General features: G+C 43.1%; 1 protein-coding gene across 11 annotated transcripts in view; it reads left to right on the forward strand.

The window, feature by feature from the left end:
* The window catches only part of SPOP (speckle type BTB/POZ protein), a 126,211-nt gene that overhangs the window by 52,983 nt on the left and 52,067 nt on the right, over window positions 1-21,161 (forward strand). For 8 of the 11 annotated variants that reach the window (XM_087892034.1, XM_060691571.2, XM_034415473.3 and 5 more), the window contains one exon: window positions 19,793-19,899. The exons of 1 other annotated variant lie outside the window; for it this stretch is intronic. The gene's annotated coding sequence lies outside the window, so the exon portion shown is untranslated. Of the gene's footprint in view, window positions 1-1,280; window positions 7,235-19,792; window positions 19,900-21,161 lie in introns of those variants that run through there. 2 more of the 11 variants (XM_087892035.1, XM_034415476.3) reach the window with 1 other exon arrangement.

Consider the following 21,161-nt stretch of genomic DNA (forward strand, 5'->3'; position numbering starts at 1 on the left):
CCGGCTCCACAGCACTGCTCCTGCTTGATGTTCCTCTTCCCACTGGCTTGATCTTTCATTTTGTGCTGGGTAGTCCAGGCCGAAACTACTGTGGCCTGATCTTTCCTCTTCGCACTGGGTAGACTGGGCTGAAGTTACGCCTGCCTGATCTTTCCTCTTTGCACTGGGTAGACGGGGCCAAAACTATGCTGACCTGATCTTTCCTCTTCGCACTAGTAGACTGGGCCGAAGCTACGCTGGCTTGATCTTTCCTTTCGAGCTGTGTAGTCCAGGCCGAAGCTACTCTGGCCTGATCTTTCTTCTCCGCATTTAGTAGACTGGGCCGAAGATACTCTGGCCTGATCTTTCCTCTTCGTATTGGGTAGAATGGGCCGAAGCTACTCCTGCCTGATGTTCCTCTTCCCACTGGCTTGGTCTTTCATTTTGCACTGGATAGTCCAGGCCGAAGCTACTCTGGCCTGATCTTTCCTCTTCGCACTGGGTAGACTAGGCCGAAGTTACGCTGGCTTGATCTTTCCTTTTCGCATTGGGTAGACTGGGCCGAAGCTACACTGGCTTGATCTTTCCTTTCGTGCTGGGTAGTCCTGGCCAAAGCTACTCTGGCCTGATCTTTCCTCTTCTCATTGGGTAGATTGGGCTGCAGTTACTCTTGCCTGATCTTTGCTCTTCACACTGGGTAGACTGGGCTGATGTTACGCTGGTCTGATCTTTCCTCTTCGCATTGGTTAGACTGGGCTGAAACTATGATGTCTTGATCTTTCCTCTTTGCACTGGGTAGACCAGGCTGAAGCTACGCTGGCCTGATCTTTCCTGTTCGCACCTGTTCTGTCCCCGTCTTACACACGCACACAAACAGACATCCGGGGGTTAAATAAACTGGCAGACAACCAATTCTTCCAATAAGACGCTTGGCAGCAACCCAGTAGCTGCTTGCCAAGAACTTTACTCAATAAACAAAATACCCACAGTCAAGAATTGTCCAGTTCGTAAAATAAATCCAAGGCCAATAATGTTGTTTCTAAAGATGCAATGTGACTCGATAGTGGTTAGTTAGTTTTGTCTGTCACAGAGCCTGAATGGCCACCTCACCCCCTTTTATATCCTGTGAGGTGTGGTCCAGTGACTCAGCCTAATCTCTAACGTCTTTTCTTCTGTTGCGCGCGTTTATCTTTGCGACGCTGCCGAGAATCCAGCCAAGACTCATTACCCTCATCACTGTCCACCTGTGGCTGCGTGGACGTATTTGGCCCCGGCCCTATCTCTTGCCCTTCGGCGGACACTGAAGGCATTGCCAGAGAGGAGGGTCCTGGAGAGGGAGGCCTTGCCAACTCCTCTCCTTCACTCTCGGAGTCCTCTCCTACTGATGACACAGGCTCAGGTAACGGAGCCACAACAGCACCTGGTAGACTGGGGCGAAGTTACGCTGACCTGATCTTTCCTTTTCGCATTGGGTAGACTGGGCTGAAGCTATGCTGGCTTGATCTTTCCTTTCGTGCTGGGTAGTCCTGGCCAAAGCTACTCTGGCCTGATCTTTCCTCTTCGCATTGGGTATACTGGGCTGCAGTTACTCTTGGCTGATTTTTGCTCTTCACACTGGGTAGACTGGGCTGATTTACGCTAGTCTGATCTTTCCTCTTCACATTGGTTAGACTGGGCTGAAGCTATGGTGTCTTGATCTTTCCTCTTTGCACTGGGTAGACGGGGCCGAAACTACACTGACCTGATCTTTCTTTCGTGCTGGGTAATCCAGGCCGAATCTATGGTGACTTGATCTTTCCTCTTCGCACTGCGTAGACTGGGCCAAAGTTACGCTGGCTTGATCTTTCCTTTCGTGCTGGGTAGTCCTGGCCAAAGCTACTCTGGCCTGATCTTTCCTCTTCGCATTGGGTATACTGGGCTGCAGTTACTCTTGCCTGATCTTTGCTCTTCACACTGGGTAGACTGGGCTAAAGCTACGCTGGCCTGATCTTTCCACTTCGCATTGGGTAGACTGGGCTGATTTACGCTGGTCTGATCTTTCCTCTTCACATTGGTTAGACTGGGCTAAAGCTACGCTGGCCTGATCTTTCCTCTTTGCACTGGGTAGACGGGGCTGAAACTACACTGACCTGATCTTTCCTTTCGCGCTGGGTAATCCAGGCTGAATCTATGGTGACTTGATCTTTCCTCTTCGCACTGGGTAGACTGGGCTGAAGCTACACTGGCTTGATCTTTCATTTTGCACTGGGTAGTCCAGGCCGAAGCTACTCTGGCCTGATCTTTCCTCTTCGCACTGGGTAGACTAGGCCAAAGTTACGCTGGCTTGATCTTTCATTTTGTGCTGGGTAGTCCAGGCCAAAGCTACTCTGGCCTGATCTTTCCTCTTCGCATTGGTTATACTGGGTTGAAGCTATGGTGACTTGATCTTTCTCTTTGCACTGGGTAGACCGGGCTGAAGCTACTCTGGCCTGATCTTTCCTCTTCGCATTGGTTAGACTGGGCTGAAGCTATGCTGTTCTGATCTTTCCTCTTCGCATTGGGTAGACTGGGCCGAAGCTACCCTGGCTTGATTTTTCCTTTCACGCTGGGTAGTCCAGGCCAAAGCTATTCTGACCTGATCTTTCCTCTTCGCATTGGGTAGACTGGGCCGAAACTACTGTGGCCTGATCTTTGCTCTTCGCACTGGGTAGACTGGGCTAAAGCTACTCTGGCCTGATCTTTCCTCTTCGCATTGGGTAGACTGGGCCGAAGCTACTCTGGCTTGATCTTTCCTTTCGTGCTGTTGGGTAGACTGGGCTGAAGCTATTCTGACCTGATCTTTCCTCTTCGCATTGGGTATACTGGGCTGAAGCTACTCCTGCTGACATTCCTCTTCACATTGGGTAGACTGGGTCGAAGCTACACTGGCTTGATCTTTCCTTTCGTGCTGTTTATTCCAGGTCAAAGTTACTCTGGCCTCATCTTTGCTTTTCATACTGGGTTGACTGGACGGAAGTTACGCTGATCTGATCTTTCCTCTTCGCATTGGGTAGACTGGGCCGAAGCTACTGTGGCCTGATCTTTGCTGTTCGCACTGGGTAGACTTGGCTAAAGCTACTGTGGCCTGATCTTTGCTCTTCACACTGGGTAGACTGGGCTGAAGTTATGCTGGCCTGATCTTTCCTCTTCACATTGGGTAGACTGGGCCGAAGCTATGCTGACTTGATCTTTCCTCTTTTCACTGGGTAGACCGGGCCAAAGCTACGCTAACCTGATCTTTCCCCTTCACATTCGGTAATCTGTGCCAAAGCTATTCCAGCCTGATGTTTCCTCTTCGCACTGGGTGGACTGGGGTGAAGCTATCCTGACCTGATATATCCTCTTCGCATTGGGTAGACTGGATCGAAACTACACTGGCCTAATCTTTCCTCTTCCCATTGGGTAGACTAGGCCGAAGCTACTCCTGCCTGATGTTCCTCTTCGCGCTGGGTAAATTGGGCCGAAGCTACGCTAACCTGATCTTTCCTTTCGTGCTGTGTAGTCCAGGCCAAAGTTACCTTGGGCTGATCTTTGCTCTTCATACTGGGTAGACTGGGCTGAAGTTACGCTGGCCTGATCTTTCCTCTTCACATTGGGTAGACTGGACCGAAGCTATGCTGGCTTGATCTTTCCTTTCGCGCTGCGTAGTCTAGGCAAAAGCTACTCTGGCCTGATCTTTCTTCTTCACACTGGGTAAACTGGCCCAAAGCTACTCTGGCCTGATCTTTCCTTCCGCGCTGCATAGTCCAGACGAAACCTACTCTGGCCTGATCTTTCCCCTTCGCATTGGGTAGACGGGACCGAAGCTATGCTGGCTTGATCTTTCCTTTCGCGCTGGGTAGACCGGGCTGAAGGTACGCTGGCTTAATCTTTCCTCTTCACATTGGGTAGACTGGGCTGAAGGTACTCTGGCCTGATCTCTTTGCACTGGTAAACCAGGATGGCCCTCTGGGCCAGATCCTACCATGTTGTGGGCTGACATCCTTCGGGGTCAGATCTGGCCCGCGGGTCTTGAGTTTGACACCCCTGTTCTAAAACAATTGGTTATGAAATAGTAGACTGAAACTGCATAATGCAGTTAATTCAAGCTGTGGAATGAACTGGTTTAAAATATCTGGATATCCCTTTGGAACTTCAGAGAAAGACAGGTGAAATAGGTTCAGGACTGGTTTATTCTCAAGATTTATTAAATAATACTTTTGGACTTGCATATGACCTACACAAATCAATGTTCCTTTTTAAATACTGTCTGAAAAATTAAACCAAAGGCCCAACAAATGGATTTGTTTTTTGGCTAAGTCTTACTGTTTTAGATAACAAATGGAATTTTACACTGTTACCCTATTTAAAATATGACTGGCATATTCCATACAAATTGGCCAGGAGGTCGATTGGCCAGATAGTCCTCGACTTGGGACCAGTCACTTATTGACTGTTCAAAGTTAGAAGGACCACCAAAAGTCTATATAATGATCCAGTTCTGAAGTTCCGACTGCCAGGAACATTCTGGTCATGTTACTGCATTTTGGGCATTCAGCAACTGGCCCACATTTATGGCTGTTTGCAGCGTCCCACAATTACTGCAGTCATGATTGCAATTTACGATGTCTTTGCCAAAACCTGGTGTTACTTCAGTTTCTGATAAAAAACTTCTTGTAGCAAACCATAGGTTTGTTTGATGACTGTGGTGTTTGCTTAACGACCATTATGTTTTCCCCCTTGCTGCTCCGACATTCCACTGATTGGGTAATGCTTCACCGTCATTTGATAGACTGAGTGCCATCCAAACTTCCTCTACAGCTTGGTCCCGCCTACTCCTTCTGCGCATGTCCAGTCTTTTCACTCAGTCAATTGTGATCAGACTGGTGCGCTTTTTTTCTGTAGTTTTTGACAGTCTTTAGCTTTAAATAAAAATGAATTGTTTGGGCGCTTTACAGGAGTGAGAGCTGCGCTTCGAGGGAGAATTTCATCATCGGCGTAAATTTAGCAAATTTTCATCTTCATCTTTGATGGCTAATTGATCAGAGAGTATAAGACAACTTAATTGTTTAATCAAAGAAGTATTGAATAATGCAAACGGAATACTTAACTATTTTATTCACTTTTTAATTTTCTTTTGGAATAATCTATTTATGTTTTCCGAAGAAACTAGAGTGAGATCTAAAAAGACTATATGGATGAATCTTCCAGATCTTCTTTTGTATTGTTCTGTTAAGGAAATTGTTTTTGTTTAGCATTCTCAAAGAAAATCAGACTTTAAGGTTAAAGATTTGTATATCCATGTGCAAGTTATTCCAGACATGAAAATAAAAAAATGTCAATTTCATTAATATATTTGTTTATTTTTATCCCACCTTTATTATTTTTATAAATAACTCAAGGCAGCAAACATATAAAAATACTTCTCTTATTTTATCTACAACAGTAGACCTGGGGGATGAGGACTGAGAGAGAATAACTGGCCCAAGGTCTCTCAGTTTTCATGACTAAATTGGACTAGAACTCACGGTCTCCTAGTTTCTATATTTCATGCATAAGACAATCTAGCACAAAAATGTATGTATATATTGCTGTGAATTTTGTGTACATAAGATAAACTTAAATTAGACAACTTAGGCTACTCTGAAACACATTTACATATCTTTGAGACCCTTGTGAGTATATAAATATTTAGTTTCAAATACTTAGTAATTTGCCTTCCTAAATTACTAGGTTTTACAGAATTCCTACCTAATCATTACTTTTCTCACTAAGACAGGCTTATGAGGATGGTTGGACTGAGAGTTGGTGATTGGTCCAAAGTCATCCAGTGAGCTTCTGGGTCTAGAGGTTGGCCTCCCCAGTGTTAGGATAGTATTTTAATTTTGTCCTGTGCTGCTAGTTCTCAGAAGCTTTTATCAGTTTTTGTTGCTTATCAACCTGAGGGAATATTTGTTGCTGTTTAACTCTCAATTTGCTTGATTAAAGTTGCTCCAATAAAAACATAAGATCTAAAAAAAAAGATCAAATAGATGCCCATCCAGAATTCACTTAGCACAAGGCAAATTCTTTGTTATTCTTTTTTTTAAAAGAGAAAAATACAAAACAAATAAAAAGATTGTTAGCTTGATTTATGCTTATTTCAGAAAAGCTCAAAAAGTATTTACTTTATATATTTTTCAGTTTTTAATTGCCTTCTCTATTACATTTAGAAGTGTATATAGTTCTAATCATAGGGAAAGTATGCATATCCATTCCTCAAAAATATTGACAGTATTTTAACCAATTTTGGGAAAATACTGCAATGACTACTTGTTTTGTTTATCTGATTGGCATTTCCAAAATCGAGGCTTTAAGAAGGAAAGAGTTTGGTGCAGTGCTATAATTTGAAATGTATTTTATGTTGTGAAAACTAAACTAAAGCCAAATCATACATCTACTTGTAAGAATGTATTGTAAATAATTCACTCCTATTCAGCCCTCCATAGTTCTGTTTGCATTATGATGTAAAATGGGAAGTGATAAAGCCCATTTATTTTCTCCTTAATTAAAATATCTTTTCTGCTATGCTTTCATGCAGGTTTATACTGAAGAGTCAAAGTAGTTAGTTCCTCCATAGGGACTAGTTAATCAAACAGACAGAACAAACATTGGTTGAGATTAATTTAGAAAATTGGGAGGGCTCTCTAACAGGTATTAGTACTTAAAGTAAAAACAAATCAGAAAATAAAATAGCCTTCTTATTGGCTTTTCCCTGTTACCTTTAACCAATAAATTTAGCTCATCTGTGCTAGAATTGTATGTTACATACCTTAATCATAATTGTTAGTTTCTTCAACATTCTTAGGTAAGAGCGATTTGGTCTAGTGGTTAAGGCACAAAGCTAGAAAGCAGGAGACTATGAATCCTAGTCGAGCCTTAGCCATGAAAGCCAGATGGGTGACTTTGGCCCAGTCACATTCTCTCAGTCCAACACACCTCACAGGATTGTTGTTGGGAGGAATACAGGAGAAAGATGTATTACCGCCTTGAGTTAGGTGTGTAACCACCTTAAGTTAGTTGTAAAAATAATAAAGGTAGGATACAAATTAAATAAATAAATATGCCTCGTAGCAATAGCATTTAGACTTATATACCACTTCACAGTACTTTACAGCCCTCTCTAAACGGTTTACAGAGTCAGCATATTGCCCCCAACAATCAAGGACCTCATTTTACCGACCTCGGAAGAATGGAAGTTTGAGTCAACCTAGAGCGGGTAAGAATCGACTGCCAAATTGCTGGCAGCTGGCAGTCAACAGAAGTAGCTTGAAGTATTGCATTCTAACCACTGCGCCACCACGGCTCATGCCAGTATTTTAAAAACATCCTTGTTTTTCTGCTTTGTCTACAGTATTCTATCTTTCCCGTACTGTACATAAAGATAGCATACTGCATTAAGTTGCATGCTTTACCATGCCTTACTGAATAAACTAAAATTGGTTGGGGGATTCACACAATATGTAGTTCATACAGCATCTAAACCAAAACCGATCAAATTAGATTATGGCTTAATATGAAGGTTCTAAAATTATGTGGACTAGGAATCCTCAAATTGGTACCTTGTTTCCCCCAAAATAAGACATCCTCTGATAATAAGCCCAATCGGGCTTTTGAGCGCATGGCAATAAGGCCAAGCGTTTATTTCAGGGTTCAAAAAAATATAAAACAGAGTCTTATTTTCAGGGAAACACGGTAAATGAATCTGTAATGATTCATTTGTATTAAATAAATATACCACTATTCGTCATTGCGTTTTAATATTTAGCAGATGAAATAATGATAAATTCTCCTAATAGGCTGCGGAATGGTCCAGAAATGGGTTGATACAGTCTGATCTGCCTGGAGACTGAGTCATAATCTATTGGCCACGCTTTCACGTTTCTTCCTCAGGCCTTTCGACTTAGTCATCTGACATCTTTGGCAGTTACTCTTCATTCAAACCATTCCTGGACCATTCAACTCTTCAGGTTTTTCTAAATTCTCCTTGTGGGCTTTGCATGCTGGTCAGATCAGTCTCGGCTGATAATGCCACCGCTGCCCTTGGGGGGCCCGTTAGGCCTTCTGGCCTTGCCCAGCTCCCTAGGCCACCATTTCAACACAGGAGCACCCCCTCCCACAGCAAGGCTTCATACTTGCCGCTGCCGCAGCCGCTGCTCTCCAGAGCCACGCAGTGAAGATCTCAGCTGTTAGGCGGCCCCTTTGAATCGCCGCCATTATACACACTGCCACTGCCATTTCCTAGCCTCATGGAGGGGCTCTACAGCTGGGAGGCAGCTTGAAAGCTGCCGACGCCACTCTCCGAAGCCTCGCAGCATGCTCCTTGACCTGGGTGGCTCCTTCTTCAGTCACCGCTGCCGCCGCTGCTCTCCTGAGCTACGCGGCAAAGCCAACCAGCTCTTCAGCCACCTCTGCTGCTCTCCTGAGCCACGTGACGAGGCTTCTCAGCTGGGAGGCAGCTCTCTTGGTCCTGCCGCCGCTCCCCAGACACGCGGTGAAGAGGATTGGCTGTTCAGGCATTAGGCCGCTGCTGTCGCCTCTGTGATGGCCATCTTGGCTCCTGCAGATGCACGAGGTTGGTCTGCTAAGGCGGAGCACCAGATCAGCCTCTGGCTGCACCTCTGGCAAGTATTGCCATAGTTTGAGCGGGCCCGGCATAGAGGGAGGCTTAGGAGCTGGCACTACCCAGATTGGCCCTAGGTAAGCTGCCCTGTGACAGATTAAAGATCTATCTTGTGTGCGCTGGTCAACTTGGTCTCCCAAGGCAGCCTTAGAAAAACAATTTTCTCTGGCAGAAAGGAAGCAAGTGCAATTGGAGACCCTGTCACAATCTAGTGTTCAGTCAGTTTCCCATCAACCACAACAGGACTTGACCAACCCCTCGCCCCGGGCTCCGCTCCTGGAGAGCGTAGGTGGCCTTTCTCCAGGCCCAACCATATCAAATCCACAGGAGCACGCTAATACCCAGGATCGCTCTAAGAAGCGGCATCCTTTTGCAAGTTCCCCCCAGATAGAGAACCCCAAGGTTGCTTCTGCCCCAGAGTCTTCTAACCTCCAGCTTGGTGAATTACCAGATAGCATCCAATTATTGGTCTCCAGGGCCATTTCTAAGGGTATTGCTGCAGGCATTGAACATCACCATTCTACCTCCCTGGTATCGAAATACCTTAGCCGGCAGGCCCACACATCACCTTCGGCTAGTCTAACAGACTGTCTCATCGCTCGCCATCCCACTCAGGTGGCAGCGTTGATCTAGTATCGGGGGAGAAGGCTCAGAGAGAGCCTGATCTCTCTGATGATGAGGAAGATGTCCTTCCGGATACCCCGGCTTTCACAGAGCTTTTCCCTTCTGGGCTTTTTAAGTCCTTGTTACACAAGGCTACTGCCAAGGCAGACCTACAAGAGGATGAGCCCACTGCTCAGCCCCCTACCCCTGGGCAGGGACATGGGATATTTTCGGAGCCAGTGTCTAAACAACTATATATCCCGGCACCTAAACTTTCCTCGATGTCGTACAAAACCAGTGGATCACTCCCGCCTCCCTTCCAATCCCCAGTGGAACAGATAGGAGGCACTATAATATGGCACCAACCTTTGGTCAGCTCTTGCAGGTTCCATCCGTGGACGGTCCAATAGTGGCCCTCTTGTCCTCTTCGCCTTATACGGCAGGGGATCCTTCTGAAAACCTAAGGCCCGAGGATAAGAAATTTGATTTATCTTTCAGAAAGATGTACCAGGCAGCCGTCTGGGGAATTAATGCCGCTACTGCAGCGTCTTTCTTCAATCGTTCCACCATCTTATGGCTGCAAAAACTTCAATCTAGATTACCACCCTCCAAGGCCCGGCTCCACCAGGACCTCAATAAGATCCTTGCCGCCACCCAATTCTCAGCTGAAGCGACTCTCAATGCTGCAAAATACAGCTCCAGAGCCCTGGCTTTAGCGGTCACTGCCAGAAGGCTATTGTGGCTCAAATCTTGGCCAGCAGACTTCAGGGCCAAGTCCCTGGCTGCATCCCCCTACATGGGGACCAAATTATTTGGGGAGTCACTTGTCCCTCTTCTAGAGGATAAAGACAAGCGCAATGTCTTATCTTCCACAGACAGGAGTTAGGAGGGCGGACAGGTGGGCTACTCCGTACTCCCGGAGGCAGCCCTTTCGATTTAATTCTCAGGAAGGTCGTCCCAACAGCGATCTTACCCGCAAAGACAGTTTCGCCAACAGGACAAGCAGCTATTTCGGCACAGAGGCCACCAGATCAGAACCAAAATGCAGCCCTTTCGCGGAGCTGGCAATCACCAGTTCCGCAAACAGAAATGACCCCTCCATTCCCCCCATAGGAGGTCAATTGAGCCTCTTTGCAGACCAGTGGGCGCTCACAACAGTCTTCTGGGTCCTCAGGACTATCAGACGCCATCCAGCACCTCCTGAACATCAAGGCCGATCTGAGGCCGTTCCACAAGATCAGAGGAGACATTTTCGTGATACTGAAACGTTCAGGGGGCTGGAGAGCGATCCTCGACCTAAAGAATTTAAACATCCGGTCTACAGGAGGTTCATGATGTGTTCCCTCAAGTCCATCCTCGAGGGAATCCGGGGGATTTCTTGGCCTCGATAGGCCTCTTTGAGGCCTATCTTCACATTCCAATTGCCCATGTGCATCGGAAGTATCTGCAATTCAGCTATGCGGGCTGCCATCTACAATACCTTGCCCTGCCATTTGGACTGGCATCGGCGCTGCACTGTTTCACCAAAATTCTGGCTGCCCTGATCGCTCACCTTCGGTTAATCCTGGTGCGGCTTCAGGCATACTTAGATGACATACTAGTTCAGGCCTCCTCCCTTCAAAGGGCTCAGGAGGACCTGCAATTGACTCTCAACACCTTAAGGGACCATATTCTTCCCCAGCTATGGATCCCAAAGAATGTAGCACACACAAACTCCGAACAAAACTCAGTTTAGTACAAAATACAGTCTTTTGCAAATGCAGGCTGTTAATAAAACATTCTTAACAACCTGTCAGAAATTCCACTGATAAGGTAGAGTCTTACTAGAGTTGGCAGAAAGCCCAGAAGCCAGATTTGCAGAGAAAATTCAAATTCAATGATCAGCGAATGGACGGACGAACACATGTTGTTTCCTGCAGCTTTTTACACGCTGTGTGCAAACTTAAATAGGCTAAGGGAGTGGCAAATTAGCCCCAAGCCTTACTCTTGAGGAGACCTCCTCCTGAATAACCACTCCTGCCTTTTGGCAGCTCTGCGTGCTCGTGCATTGAGGAGAGGCTCCTCCACTTCATCCTCTTCACTTAAAGGAGCCTCTGGAGGTTATGAAGGCCCTGGCTGAATCCCTGCCTCTGGCACCACATCTTCTTCAGCCTCCTCGCTGTCCGACTCGAGCGCTGGCTTCACAGGCTGCTGGCACGACACTACACCAGCCCCCTCGTCGTCGGGATCAGCAATAATCCGTGCAGGCTGCTGGCAGGCCACAACAGACCACAGCTTTCTGGTCAACCTTCCAAAAAGCCATCTAAATCCTGTGACCAGCATAATACATCTAGGCGCCCTCATAGATACCAAGACGGGAGAGGTCTTTCTCTCCCACGACAGAAGGGAGGACATCAGAACACTAGTAGCCCAGATACAAAGGAATCCCAAGGTTCCCCTAGCCACATTGTTGTTGTTGCTAGGCAAGATAGTGTCATGCCTCCAAATTGTGCCCTGGGCTCAACTTCACTTGCGGAACCTCCAGTGGTTCCTGCTGTGGTTCCAACGGGCCAAGGTGTCAACCTCCCGGACCCCAGTGTGGGTCCCTCTAGCAGTTCGACGTTCCCTCCACTGATGGACGTCCCTGTTGTGGTCTGCCAGCAGCCTGCAGAGCTGGCAGTGGAGTCAGACAGTGATGAGGCTGAGAAAGAACATGGGCCAGTCCTGGAGGCTGGGGAAGGCCCGGATGAGGGCTCTGTGTCAGAGGCAGAGATGGGACCAGGGCCATTGGGAGTGAGGTGCAGACTCCAGAGCCTCCAGAGACTGATAGTAGTGAAGCAGAGGAACAGGAGGAGTCTATTCCTAATGCACGCATGAGAAGAGCTGCCAGAAGGCAAGAGCAGCTCAAGCAAAGAGGACAACTCGGGAGTAGGGCCAAGAGATGATTGGCCCCTCCGATAAGGCTTAAAACAGACTAGCAAGGGCATTTGGACTTTGCCGGAAAACAACGTTTGTAGCTTTGTCGTCTTCATCTACGTCTTGTATTTATTTTTGTATCTGTGACTTCTGAATGTTTGCCAGGAAAGGCCTTTGGCAGTTTGCCTAATTGGATCAAGGTTTGTGATAGGACTGAGGAATTTGTGTTGGGAGGAATTTGCTTTAATTTAGTTGAACGACGCTGGGAATGAAGTAATTCTCAGCTGTTTGAATAAAGTTTGTTTTTTCACTGACTGATTTTCCTACTACTTACTGGGGCCTGGGTCACAACAGTCCCCTGCCTTGGACAAAGGGACAGTCTTCAGGGAACTCCAGAGAATTTCCATCACATCGGACTCCAGCCTCTATGGCTGGGGAGCTCACCTCAACCAACATGTGGCGCAAGGTCGCTGGTCCTCCTAGGACCTTGCCCACAATATCAATTGGTTGGAGCTGAGGACAATCCACCTGGCCCTATGACACTTTCACCTCTTAGTGCGGGGATGACACATCCTCGTTCTTACGGACAACACCGTGGCAAAAGCATACGTCAATTGCCAGGGCGGTACCCGATCAAGACACCTCATGGAGGAAGCGTTGGGAAGTGGGAAGAATCAAACATTCTCTCCCTGAAGGCAGAACACATTGCGGGCTTGTCAAACACACAGACGGACTTCCTGAGCAGGACCACGGTGGATAACACCGAATGGCATCTCCACCCCGATCTCTTCCTGGACATCTGCCCCCGCTTCAGTCAGCCACTTGTGAACTTATTCGCCTCTCGCCTGAATGCCTTGCTGGTACAGTGGTCTAAGCACTCTGTTATTAACACAGCTGCCTGCAATTTACTGCTGGTTCGAATCTCTCCAAGGCTCAAGGTTGACTCAGCCTTCCATCCTTTCTAAGGTAGGTGAAATGAGGACCCAGTTTGTGGGGGCAATAAGCTGACTTTGTATAAATATACAAAAGTATGAAGGCTATTGCTTAATGCATTGTAAGCCGCCCTGAGTCTCCGGAGAAGGGCGGCATATAAATCAAATTTTTTAAAAAAAATGCACACCGTCCTTGCTACATCAAGAGATTTAACAGATTTGCCTGAGGTCGAATGGTCCCAAATAGTTGGGTCTTGGTGTGAATAAGAATTAGGGCTGTCAGATCTGAGCTTCAAAAAAAGTTATCAAACAGATTTATTTATCTATTAGTCTTATATTCCAACTTTTATTCAGAAGCTCAGGGTGGTGTGCATAATGTTATCTTCTCATATTATTTTCCTACACAACAGCCCTGTGAGACAGGCTGAGCTTAGAGTACCAAAGTCATCCAGTGGGTTTCTGTGGTTAAGGTCAGAGTGAAACCTGGTTCTCCTTGTTCCTAGCCCGATATCATAGCTATCATTTAGTGTTAGCACCAACATTTTAAAAATGAGTTAGCTCTAGTTAGAACAGTGTTGCGTGTTATTGTGACCTGGATGTCTAGTTGTGTGTTTTATGTGTGAATGTGCAAAAAAAGGAGCAAGATTCTAGGTTACAAGGTGAAATAAGCAGGTGACTGCATTATTTGGATTCTCTCTCCTTCCTTCCCTCCCTCCCCCCTACATCATTTTGGACCTACATTTGGATTATATATCCCCTTTGACACTGGAAAATTATAGGTATGTGGAGGATGAGGAACAATTATATTGTGGAGATATTTGATCTGAAATTGAAGGATGCACCTCAGTACACTGGAAAGTACAATAAACATGGGGCATTTCAAGTGATAAATGTTTAATATTCCTAGAAATTAGACTGGGGTTGAACACTCATTTTTCAGCCTAAACACAGGAAATCAATTGGATATAGTCACAGTCCATTGTTTGCCATTGGGCCATCATTGTGCTTTCTTCCCATCTCTCCCTCAAAACTGCTGCTAATGCCTCTGCTTTGGATGCAGCTTCCTTTTAACTCAGTTGCTAAGCATTGGGATCACAGCTTTTTTTTTTTTTTGTACCTCCATATCTCCACATAACTGCTAATGAAATAAGCAAAGTGAATCAGATGAAAGGGAGCTTGTTGTTTTAAGACCTTCTATGGGTGTTTACTAGGGAGAACATGGAGTAGTGTAAACTTTGCGGATCTGGGCTGACAGGCATTTATCCTGGACAATACAGGAGGGAGAAAGAAGCCAAAAGGCTTACACATACAAAACTGGAACTGGTCAGAATTGCTTCAGGTTTTGCTTGGATAACTGTGTATTCAAGCCTCCCCTCCCCCCAATTTGTAATCCCTTCAATTTGCTCAGGACACATAATTTGAGATTGCCTGACTTAATATGATACTTAAACTCAGTTAAGGTAGCATCTTAAATGATGATCCACTGTGCTCAGGTAAAAATAGTTCATAAAATAAGGATGTGCAAAGGGAATTAGCCAGACTTCCTAAAATAAAGTGACATTTTCATAGAAATAGACTTGTCCCACAGCCTGAGTACTAGATTTACAGTAGGAAGGTGCTATATTAAGTTCAAGAAAAGATGAACTGGCTGTTCTGGATCAAAAAACTTGAGAAATTGATTAGTGTACTAGAGTCTTGCAAAAATTCTTGAAAATGATGTACCGGTTTTTATATTGTATATGTAAAAGATGAAATTGTGGAGGATAGCAGATTGGGGATAACCTATTCATATTGATTCTTTCTGCTTGTCCGTATTGTGAAGGCAGAATGATGAGAGCTTGATCAACCTTTGACTCTCCTTTCTGATTCAGTCAGCTTGTGAGGGGTTGGCTATTAGGACCATGGTTAAGTGAGGTGCCTCTTTAAGTGCATGATGTTCTCCTGCCGGCTGAAAGGAAATAGTTATAGCATATTTATTTTAAAAATTCTCCTTGACCCAGATTTTCTAATTACAGGCTAATCTCATTTATTCCATTCTTGGGGAAGTTGCTTGAGAAAGTGATGTCCTTCAATTCCAGCTTTCTGGATCAACCTCAAACATTGTTTCATCTGACCTATGGTACTGAGACTACTTGGATCACCTCGATGGATGATCTGTGCTAGAAATAGAGAAGGGAGTGAAACCCTGTTAGAACTAACAGGACGTTTTGGTGGGTTTTGATACAGTCAACTAGGATATCCTTCTAGACTGTTTGATTGGGCATTGAGAGCCTTCTTTTGCAGTGGTTCTAGTCCAATGCAAAAATTCTGTCCTCAGCAGTGATTTCTATTTAAAATTTATTTGTTTGTATCCTTGTATGTTTTTTATTATTTTTACAAATATCACAACGTGATAAACATACCAACATACCTTCTTCCTCATTTTTCTGCACAGCAACAACCCTGTGAGGTGAGTTGGGCTAAAGTGACCCAGCCTGCTTTCTTGGCTAAGGTGGGACTTGGACTAATAGTCTCATGCTTTCTAGCCTGGTGCCTTAACCGCTAGATCAAACTGGGTCTTCAATTAATTAATACCTACATAATTGTCCTACACAGTATTTCATAAGATCCTAACTTTGTGCTGTTTGATATATACATGAGAATAATAATAATAACTTTATTGTCATTGTACGTGTATACACAGTATACCCATACAACAAAATTTACTTAACACCCAAAGACCAGGTCCAACACATATAACAATTCCCAAACACACTCCCACCCACCACAATTCCCCACCCCTAAACCACCCAAACATCCACAAAACAGACCAAAGTAATGCTGTCCAACAGCTCATTGATGATGGCCCTTTAGTTCATTGTTGAGTGCAATTATAGCTCTGGGATAAAAACTATTCAGAAAACGTGTGGTCCGAGTTTTAATTGTTCTGTATCTTCTGCCAAAAGGCAACAGTTCAAAAAGATTGTAAGCCTAATTCTAGTATAGCCTCCTTTCTAGCTCTATAGAAGCAATTACTTGATTGCCTAAGCTTCATAATGGCTAGATGAGGGAGAAGAAGCTGAGATTAAATCTGGACATGACAAAAGTGTTGTTGTTAAAGATAAGTCTACATTTTGGAAATAAATGATGCATGTTTGAGATAAGTTCAGAGGGGGAAGGTGTGCAGTTTCAGAGTGCTTTTTGACTAACAGCTGTCACTGGATTTGGAACTAGTAATTTTGATGAGTGCAATTCCAGAGTTATTGTTAATGTAGCAGAGTTGTGAAACTACTTAGTTATTTGGACCAACAAGACAGGCTCTTCTGAAGATGCCTCAGTTGGTAGAAGCATGATTTATAGATAAATGGGAAATTCTCCTTTGTGGCTTCTCAGTCTATGGATTGCCCTTGCTAAGAAGTTGTGCTTGGTTCCCATTCTCCAATATGTAGGAAAATGGCAAGTGCACATATTTTTCTCCAAGCTTTTAACTGTTAATTCTTTGTATTTTAATCACATTCACTTTATTATGCTATGACAGAGACTAAAAGCTTATGAATTTCATATAGGTACTTTGTTTCCCATATTAGTCTATTACTAAAAACTAAAATCTTGGATGTGATTTCTTATACCTCATAAGTTTAGTTGTGGGCCCAGCAGAAGCCTGAGAATTTTCTGAAATCCAAGAATCATTTATCTTATATAGAAGCTAACAATTACTTTTCTAAGTGAGGAGCTTCCTATTGGATAACTAATTTACATTGCTAACCAATAGTGCACTAATCAACTTTTTTTTATCCCCAAGTAAGCAAAAAAATAATTTTATAGGTGGTTCCTTTTGACAGTTGAATAGGGAATGAAAACTGAAATCCTATGACTGCCTATGCTAAATAATCTCTGTGTCAGGTCCCATAGTTCCCTATTGGGACACTGCCATTCTGGTGGGAGGAGGGAGGTTTGGGGGGATTCTTTGCATGGGGTTTCATTTGCTTTGCTTTGCTGTACCTTGTGGAAAATAGGGAGGGGGGAAGGAATGTGTCTCGGGTCATGTTAGGGAGAGAGAAAAGAATGTGCTTTGAACCATCTGCTTTATCTCACCACCGGAGAAAGCGAAACTGAAGCGCTTGGGAACTGACAGTTATCATCTTCTCTACCCAAGGTTCTCAAAACATCTTCGCACCCTGAGATTGACTCAATATTGAACTGGACATTAGAAGGGGCTTTGCTTGTAGTGGTTTAACCTAACTCTTAAAGGGGGAAACTTCAGATACTGCATCTCCTTTGCTATCACTGTCTTTCAATAAAAGTTCCTTTTGAAATGATAATTGTTTCAAGAGTTCTGCTTTCTTGAGAAGGCTGATGAGGCAGGACCTTACACTCTGTTACTCTTTGTTATCCTAGGCATACTTGTTTACCTTGTCCCTTGGAATGCTGGTATTGTAACTCAGAAGGTTGAGTGGTACCTGCCAGGATTCAGTGATTATTAGCATATTGCTTAGTGCAAGAACTAGGGACGCAGTGGCTCAGTGGCTAAGATGTTGAGCTTGTCGATCAAAAGGTCAGCAGTTCAGCGGTTTGAATCCATAGTGCCGCGTAACGGAGTGAGCTTCAGTTACTTGTCCCAGCTTCTGCCAACCTAGCAGTTCGAAAGCACGTAAAAAATGCAAGTAATAAAATAGGGACTACCTTTGGTGGGAAGGTAACAGCATTCCATGCACCTTTGGCGTTTAGTCATGCCAGCCACATGACCACGGAGAGGTCTTCGAACAGCGCTTGCTCCTCTGTTTTGAAATTGAGATGAGCACCGCCCCCTAGAGTCAGGAACAACTAGCACATATGTGCGAGGGGAACCTTTACCTTTACCTTTACCTTTAGTGCAAGAAGTTTTTGCAATAGACCATATTCACCAGGAATTCCTGGTGAAGAAAACTACAGGTAATCCTCAATTTATGATGGATTGCTTAGTGGCATCTTGAAGTTACACTGGACATTCCCCTCCCCATGTATTTATAATCCAGTTCTGATGGCCGCCTCTCGCAGCCACATGACCACATTCTGGGTGCTCAATAATCAGTCTTTATTTATAGTTTGAAGATCCCTTGATAATGACACAATTTATTATGTTTAACTGAAAACCAGCAATTACTTCCAGTTTCTGTCAAAAACTGCATAGTGAGCAATAGGTTTGTTTTATGACGTTTGTTTAACAACTGCTACAAAAAGGTAATAAAAATGAGCCCAATCATGTGGTTTCCTGCTTTACAACTGTTATGAACAGGCACCATTATGGTCATAAATGGAGGACTACTGGTAAATAATCTATATTATGTCTAAAGCTAGTGTGTAGGATTTGGTGATGGTGATGGTGAAATTGGTGCAAATGCTACCAAATAATAACTGCAGCCATTGAGAAGGATGTTCTGTAGAATTGCATGACTTAAGACTATAGCCTGTGACTCCAGAAACTCGAAATTCAAATACTACAGATATTTTAACTTAAGAATCTACAAATAAAATATATTTTCTGCTAGTCCTGATTCTAGAGATTTCAGGCATGCATATACCTACTGAATCTATCATAGATATGTGCATTATTATTTTAGTTGCATACTTATATGAAGTTAACATAGTATAGTAGCCATTGTTAGAGCTAATAATCTTTATGTTAAGTGGAATCTTGACAAGTTCTAACTTTGGCTCTCTGAGTTAATTTGAGAGCATGTATCCATTTCATTGTCAGATTGGCACATTGATTATGAAGTTGGAATGCTTTTGTCTAAATAACGTTTGTCTCATGTTGGCTTGGTTTGTGTTCTAATATGAATATTTTAAAATATTCTGATTTCTGACTATGGCATCCTAAAAGGACACACATATATATGCTAAATATAATACATCTGACTTTTTATAAGATGTCTGATTGGTATAGAATATTAACTGCTACCTTTCTAAGGTATTGGTGTTGCCTTGCCTGTTGATATTGGTGTGGAAGGGTTGCTGTATTTCACGTATTTCACTGTGTTGATAGGAAATATGTATGAGATCAAAAGAATACCTTTTGTAAAGAAAGGAATTTCCCACTTGTTTTCTCCTGCTGTAAATTAATATATTTGGTGGCATATTTAATTATATTAATAATTGACTCAAATTCTTAAAATCTTTAAAAAGCAATTCTTCATTCTTGTGCATGTATTTTGAAATGTTTCACTTCTTTAGATGTTGACTCACTGCCTTTGCCTTCTCTCTATTCAGCCTGATTCTTTCTATTTTGGAGCTAAATGTTTCCCCAGGAAGGCTATATTACTTGAGCATCATCTAGTTTTCTTCAGTTCAGAACAGTCCAAAGCAATGCTGCTAAGCTATATGTTTGCTATTTTCATAGAGAACTTCCAGAATATTGCCTCAGTGCCATTTTAACACCCACATGTGTACACTTTATCTTACTCTAATATACAGTGGCCCAGTAGCAATTAATAAAGCTCTGACAATACTTTAAAAAAAAAAAAACAATAGCTGTTTTTCTTTCTTATTCATTAAGTAACTGTTCCCCTGCCCCCAGCTTTTTTAGAGCTTGATTTTCAAAATCTTTGTCCTATTTTTCCCTGAATACATTTTCTACAAATTATATGCGGTTTTTTGCCTTTTTTTTTTTTTACTGGTTGCGTAGTATGTAGCAATTAGTTAGTTTGCAGTTTTCCCACTTTTTTCTATTTTTAAAATCTCTTAACACCTTTCTCTTTTGTTAAAGGTTTGATATTACAGGTGACATTGCTGTCTCCGGCGTGGGTGTCTCCCTGATCCATTTCCATTTCTGCCTGCTAATATTCTATGGACCCAGCTGACCAGGTGCAGAAGGTATCTAGGCTTTCTTGTTTTTCTTTTGCTTCAGATCTTACAGATACAGATACAAAATACAAACCTTACACTGCAGTGACTCAAGTTACAATTGTCATCTAAAATATGGCAGCATTTTCCCCCTGTACTCTTCCACAATAAACTAAAAACTTTCATGTTCTAAGACATCTAAAGTCTTACTGCATAATACATGTTGAAAAGAAATGTTTTTTAAATAAAATTTACATTGGAGGAGTTTGCCTTGTGTTGATTTTCTCAAGTGTTCTAGGCAACATATTGTAGCTTGAACTTTGGCAAACCTCCATAGGAGAGGAACATGATGCTGCCAACTGTTAAATTTTCCCTCCATTCCCTTGTTATTGAAATTTGAAATATAGCTAAATTTACTGATAGAAGTTTAACATTGCAAGGTCATGTAAGAAAGAAGGTAGTGATTATGTTCTGACATGATTTCATGCTATACCAGGGCCTTGTTTTGTGGAACTGGTGCTACATACCCTTTTATTGTATATTTATGTCAAAAATCAGAAGGAATAAGAAAGCAAATTTTCAGACTAACAAATATTATTAAAAGGCATAAGCTTTTGTAAACTGTAGCTTATTTCTTCAGTTGCATGTCTTCATGTGTATGTGTGCTTGCATGCATATTTATCGATTACAAGTTCAACTACGCTTCTGTATTTAAGTAAGGCCCATAGGACTCTGAATAGAGATGTATAAAATTGCATTGATAATTCCATGAAGGCACACTTTTCTTGTTAATTTTTCTGGACCAAGTGATATTTTCCAACATGGTTGAAAGCACTAAAGCCATGAAGACATTCTTCTTTTTAGATGACTAGAATATGTTGTATCAGTAATTTGTTTCAGTATTGAAGTTGGTGCTGGAAATTTGTAAAGTAAAGGAGTGTATTTCTTACCCTCATTAGGCTCCAAAACCACCTATTTTATGTCGTTTTATAGATCTTGCAAGTGGTTTTTAGATTAAGGTAAATATTTGCATATTGAATTCTGTACATTTAATATTTGATACAAATGTGGAGAACTGCATAGTTGTTGTTATGGCCATGGTGGGGAAAAAGGTTCTCTTTTTTTTATCTTACATCTAGCCCTCTGAATAATGAATACCGTGGATATGCTGCAATAGAAAAAATGTTTCTGCATGCAAAAGGAGTACATACAATATACAATTCAATATACAATATACAAAGATTTTACCATTATAATTTATGGTATATTATTTAGTTTGAATCTGTAATCCA

The sequence above is a fragment of the Pantherophis guttatus genome, chromosome 4, assembly GCF_059756535.1.
Source record: "Pantherophis guttatus breed Tessera chromosome 4, ASM5975653v1, whole genome shotgun sequence".
Classification (NCBI taxonomy): domain Eukaryota; kingdom Metazoa; phylum Chordata; class Lepidosauria; order Squamata; family Colubridae; genus Pantherophis; species Pantherophis guttatus.